Source organism: Oncorhynchus mykiss, chromosome 23 (genome assembly GCF_013265735.2).
Source record: "Oncorhynchus mykiss isolate Arlee chromosome 23, USDA_OmykA_1.1, whole genome shotgun sequence".
NCBI lineage: Eukaryota > Metazoa > Chordata > Actinopteri > Salmoniformes > Salmonidae > Oncorhynchus > Oncorhynchus mykiss.
Window position 1 is genome coordinate 50,189,943 of NC_048587.1, and position 6,009 is coordinate 50,195,951.

At 41.5% G+C, this 6,009-nt stretch overlaps 1 long non-coding RNA gene across 1 annotated transcript; it reads right to left on the reverse strand.

Moving 5' to 3' along the window:
• Positions 1-1,581: 1,581 nt before the first annotated feature.
• On the reverse strand, positions 1,582-4,333 carry LOC118943861. Its single transcript, XR_005039168.1, has 3 exons — positions 4,213-4,333; positions 3,819-3,915; positions 1,582-3,530 (listed from the first exon to the last, which is right to left on the reverse strand). It is a non-coding gene; the product is annotated as an uncharacterized LOC118943861 (long non-coding RNA).
• Positions 4,334-6,009: the final 1,676 nt, after the last annotated feature.

Here is a 6,009-nt window from a genome sequence, read left to right on the forward strand (position 1 = left end):
TTTGGTCTTGGCCATAGTGGAGTTTGTAGTGTGACTGTTTGAGGTTGTGGACAGGTGTCTTTTATACTGATAACAAGTTCAAACAGGTGCCATTAATACAGGTAACGAGTGGAGGACAGAGGAGCCTCTTAAAGAAGAGGTTACAGGTCTGTGAGAGCCAGAAATCTTGCTTGTTTGTAGGTGACCAAATACTTATTTTCCACCATCATTTGCAAATAAATTCATAAAAAATCCTACAATGTGATTTTCTGGATTTTTTTTCTTCTCATTTTGTCTGTCATAGTTGAAGTGTAACTATGATTAAAATTACAGGCCTCTCTCATCTTTGTAAGTTGGAGAACTTGCACAATTGGTGGCTGACTAAATACTTTTTTGCCCACTGTACATCACGGACAAACTGAAATGGTCCACCTACACAGACAGCATGGTGAAGAAGGTGCAACAGTGCCTCTTCAACCTCAGGAGGCTGAAGAAATTTGGCTTGTCACCTAAAACCCTCACAAGTTTTTACAGATGCACAATCAAGAGCATCCTGTTGGGCTGTATCACCGCCTGGTACGGAAACTGCCACAACTGTAAGGCTCTCCAGAGGATAGTGAGGTCTGCACAATGCATCACCGGGGGCAAACTACCTGCCCTCCAGGACCTCTACACCACCCGATGTCACAGGAAGGCCAAAAAGTTCATGAAGGACAAAAACCACCCGAGCCACTGCCTGTTCATCAAAGCAGGGACCGAGAGACTGAAAAACAGCTTCTATATCAAGGCCATCAGACTGTTAAACAGCAATCACTAACATTGAGTGGCTGCTACCAATATACTGACTCAAATCTCTAGCCACTTAATAATTAAAAATTGGATGTAATAAATGTATCACTAGTCACTTTAAACAATGCCACTTTATGTAATGTTTACATACCCTACATTACTCATCTAATATGTATACACTGTACTCTATACCATCTACTGCATCTTACCTATGCCATTCGGCCATCGCTCATCCATATATTTATATGTGCATATTCTTATTCATTCGTTTACACTTGTGTGTATAAGGTAGTTGTTGTGAAATTGTTAGATTGCTTGTTAGACATTACTGCATGGTCGGAACTAGAAGCACAAGCATTTCGCTACACTCGCATTAAATCTGCTAAACATGTGTATGTGACCCATAACATTTGATTTGATTTGAATACCGTTACGCCCTCACTCTAGTCTTCTCTTAGACTAGTGAATAGACTTCTCATACAGTACTCGTCTTAATTAGATTTTTTTACCATTTATTTATATTTTTATACAGATTAATTTAAATTAATTTAAATATCATCCCTTAATTCTTTGCGGATGGCGTGTCTCCTCCTGGGCAAGTCACAGTCAGGGTCTGGGCGGGTCTCGTTGTCTTTTGGTCAAATTGGAATTTCCCTCACACTTCATAAAATGCGCCACCAGTTTTCCTCGCAGACCCCCAATGGAAAGCTCGGAACTAGAAGCACAAGCATTTCGCAATAATCACATTATTGCTAACTGCTAACTGCTAACCATGTGTATTTGACAAGTAAAATTTTATTTGATTTAGGCAGAATCAATCATCCTGTTCGTTGACACCAAATTGTTTTGGAAATTCTTACACATGGGACACTCAAAGTCAATCTTGTATAAATCATTGTTTATTATCAGCGTGCTGGAGAGGTTCCAACCAACTCAATGCACCATGTACACATGTCGATCAAGAGCTCTATCGGGGCAGTCCCGTTAGTTCTCTTATATGCAGACAAGTTGTATTTGCATGATTTAGCTTATTCAATCATAATTAATTCATCACTAACGTTTGCTTCCTTCATGTGACTGACCAGTACTGGGTCATGCATGTGACAGACCAATACCTCACGCGGCTTCATCTCTCTAAGCTGAGACCTTGAAACAGAGATATCTTTTGTTCTCAAAACAAGGGTCTGGACGTACTGTCAAATTACAGATACTGATTGTGAGGGTTCGTTCAGTCAGTCACTTGCATGAACACAGAAAACGGTTATTAGAAAAGCACAAACACAGAAATTGGTAAATAGAAAAGCACCAGTATCAAATGTTAAATCACACAGTTATTTAAGTTTTTATACATATGCAAAAATGTCTTTCTGTTTTGTCATTTTGTGTAGATTGCTTTGGAGAACATTTCATCCATTTTAGAATAAGGCTGTAATGTAACGAAATGTGGAAAAAGTCTGAATACTTTCCAAATACACTGTACTTTATGTAGGTCTAAAGCACAGGTCTAATACATGTACTCTAGGTCTAAAACACAGGTCTAATACATGTACTCTAGGTCTAAAACACAGGTCTAATACATGTACTCTAGGTCTAAAGCACAGGTCTAATACATGTACTCTAGGTCTAAAACACAGGTCTAATACATGTACTCTAGGTCTAAAACACAGGTCTAATACATGTACTCTAGGTCTAAAACACAGGTCTAATACATGTACTCTAGGTCTAAAACACAGGTCTAGTACATGTACTCTAGGTCTAAAACACAGGTCTAATACATGTACTCTAGGTCTAATACATGTACTCTGGGTCTAAAACACAGGTCTAATACATGTACTCTGGGTCTAAAGCACAGGTCTAAAACATGTACTCTAGGTCTAAAACACAGGTCTAATACATGTACTCTATGTCTAAAACACAGGTCTAATACATGTACTCTAGGTCTAATACATGTACTCTGGGTCTAAAACACAGGTCTAATACGTGTACTCTAGGTCTAAAACACAGGTCTAATACATGTACTGTAGATCTAATACATGTACTCTAGGTCTAAAACACAGGTCTAATACATGTACTCTAGGTCTAAAACACAGGTCTAATACATGTACTCTAGGTCTAATACATGTACTCTGGGTCTAAAACACAGGTCTAAAACATGTACTCTATGTCTAAAACACAGGTCTAATACATGTACTCTAGGTCTAAAACACAGGTCTAATACATGTACTCTGGGGCTAAAGCACAGGTCTAATACATGTACTCTAGGTCTAAAGCACAGGTCTAAAACATGTACTCTAGGTCTAATACATGTACTCTGGGTCTAAAACACAGGTCTAATACGTGTACTCTAGGTCTAAAACACAGGTCTAATACATGTACTGTAGATCTAATACATGTACTCTAGGTCTAAAACACAGGTCTAATACATGTACTCTAGGTCTAAAACACAGGTCTAATACATGTACTCTAGGTCTAAAACACAGGTCTAATACATGTACTCTAGGTCTAAAACACAGGTCTAATACCTTGCCTTGAGTGACTTGTGTTTCACTTTAATGAATATGAATCAATACATGAATCAAAGGACAACAAAGAGAGCTTCTTTACGTGTCAAACTGGTTGGGGGCGACCTCTAGGAAGGGCTCCAGCATGACGCAGGCTGCTTTATTCACCAGGAGATCAGCTTTACCAACAGCCTCCCATAGCGCCTCCTCTGTGGCCCCCCAGTTCCCTAGGTCCACACACACTGGCTTGATTGATGGACACTGCAGGGAACAACCAGAACCAGACACCAGACATCAGAACCAATCACACAGAGAGAACGGACCACCAGAACCAATCACAGAGAGAGAGCGGACAGCAGGAGAATCACCACAACGAATCTCTCATCATCTCTCGTCACGGAGCGGAGCAGAAACAATGGGCCAGGGAGATGAAGAGAGCAGCGGGGAAACTAGTCAGCCACTGATGGTATGTGTATAGGGCTGGTAGAGAGGAGAGGTCCTATAGAGGGACAATAGAGCAAGCAACGTGTGGTGCAGGGGGAGGGGTACCTGCAGCAGAATGCTGTCCAGGTCAGCCTGCGTGCTTGTGACAGCCATGACCTCTGCCCCGCAGTGCGCCAGAGCGAGTGCCGTGGCCTGCCGATGCCTGTGTGAAAATATCCATAAACACAATGTCCATTATTCACCGGAGCTCTCTGTGTGACGGCCAACCTGACACACACATTCCGTTTGTCTATAGGCTCTTCGGCCACACAGACACACACACACTGTAATTAAGGCAGTGAGTCTTTCAGGACACACTGGATGTCTCTTAGTTTGTGCTTAAAACTAGATGGATAAGTTTGGTTTACTTATTGTAAGTGCATTTGGAGGTGTTGTTGCTGCAAACCAGACGGTGTTACGGTCTTACTTTTTCATGCTCCCGTGACTAGGGCCCGCTTACCTGCAAAATATATTTCCATGTTTCTTCAGACCTTCACGGTGAATTTACGGGTCCGAGTCCTCTGAGTTCAGCTAAATGTTGCACAAAAGGGAGCACAAAGGGTGAGAGACAATGTATCGTGCATTTTTGTCCCCCTATATCTAATAATCTAGTTAGCCAAAGAAGACACCGATGATAATTATGCATGCGGCTCCACATATCATTTTCATTTTCCCCAGTCTCTCAAGGCAGGCAGGGATCATGCACCAGCAGCCAGTTGAGTCATTGTTGTGCTGGGGTCTATGTCATAAAGATTGTTAGAGGACTCATCTTTATATTTGTGATATTATAGCATAAGTGACAGCATGGGCAGCTCCATTGAGACTACAACCCCTAGGAATCCCCACTCTGTAGACTATTTTTAAGGTCCTGAACAGTAATTCTGGCTAACTACCAGGAAGTTGGAAAAGACAGGCTGAGTTGGCAGGTAGCCTATATTCACGAGCTCGCCTTGACAACTCTTTGAAACTCCTATGTAAATAAATGTGGTTGCAGTGTTGGAGTATAATCATCTCAGGTAAAATGTGGTGATACACAGAGCATCTCAAACAACATTGAAATGGCATCAATTACATATTTTATTATCTGCCGTTCACAACATCACTGACATTCCCCACCATTTTGTTCCATGAAGGCTGAAGACCTAGCTAGCCAGAAACTAGCTAACACCAAACACAGATGAAAGGGGAAACATATTAGTATCTTTAACATAGAGCAAACTTTTAATAATACAGAACAAAAATATAAACACAACATTTTTTTTAACCAGGCAAGTCAGTTAAGAACAAATTCTTATTTTCAATGATGGCCTAGGAACAGTGCCTGTTCAGGGGCAGAATGACAGATTTGTACCTTGTCAGCTCAGGGGTTTGAACTTGCAACCTTTCTCTAACCACTAGGCTACCCTGCCACCCCAACATTTTCAACAATTGTACTGAGTTACAGTTCCTATAAGGAAATCAGTCAATTGAAATTAATTAGGCCCTAATCTATGGATTTCAGATGACTGGGCAGGGGCGCAGCCATTGGTGGGCCTGGGAGTGCATAGGCCACCCACTGGGGAACAGGGCCTAGCCGATCAGAATGAGTTTTTCCCCACAAAAGGGCTTTATTACAGACAGAAATACTCATCAGTTTTATTAGCTGTCTTGGTGGCTGGTCTCAGACGATCCCGCAAGTGAATGAGCCAGAGGTGGAGGTCCTGGGCTGGCGTGGTTACAATTGGTCTGCGGTTGTGAGGCCAGTTGGACGTACTGCCAAATTCTCTAAAACTACATTGGAGGTGGCTTATGGTAGAGAAATGGACATTCACTTCTCTGGCAACAGCTCTGGTGGACATTCCTGCAGTCAGCATGCCAATTGCACAATCCTTCAAAACTTAAGACATCTGTGGCATTGTGTTGTGTGGCAAAACTGCACATTTTAGAGTGGCCTTTGTCCCCAGCACAAGGTGCACCTGTGTAATGATCATGCTGTTTAATCAACTTCTTGATATGCCACGTCTGTCAGGCTGATGGATTATCTTGACAAATTTGTGCAAAACAAATTGAGAGAAATACACTTTTTGTGCGTATGGAACATTTCTGGGATCTGTAATTTAGCTCATAAAACATGAGACCAATGCCTTACATGTTGCGTTGATATTTTTGTTCAGTATATATTTGCTGATACCCCACAGTCAAATTTTGGAAGTTGTAGATCAGCTAGCTACATAAACCACGCCACTCTGAAAACACGCATTCTCCATTTTTGGTTACA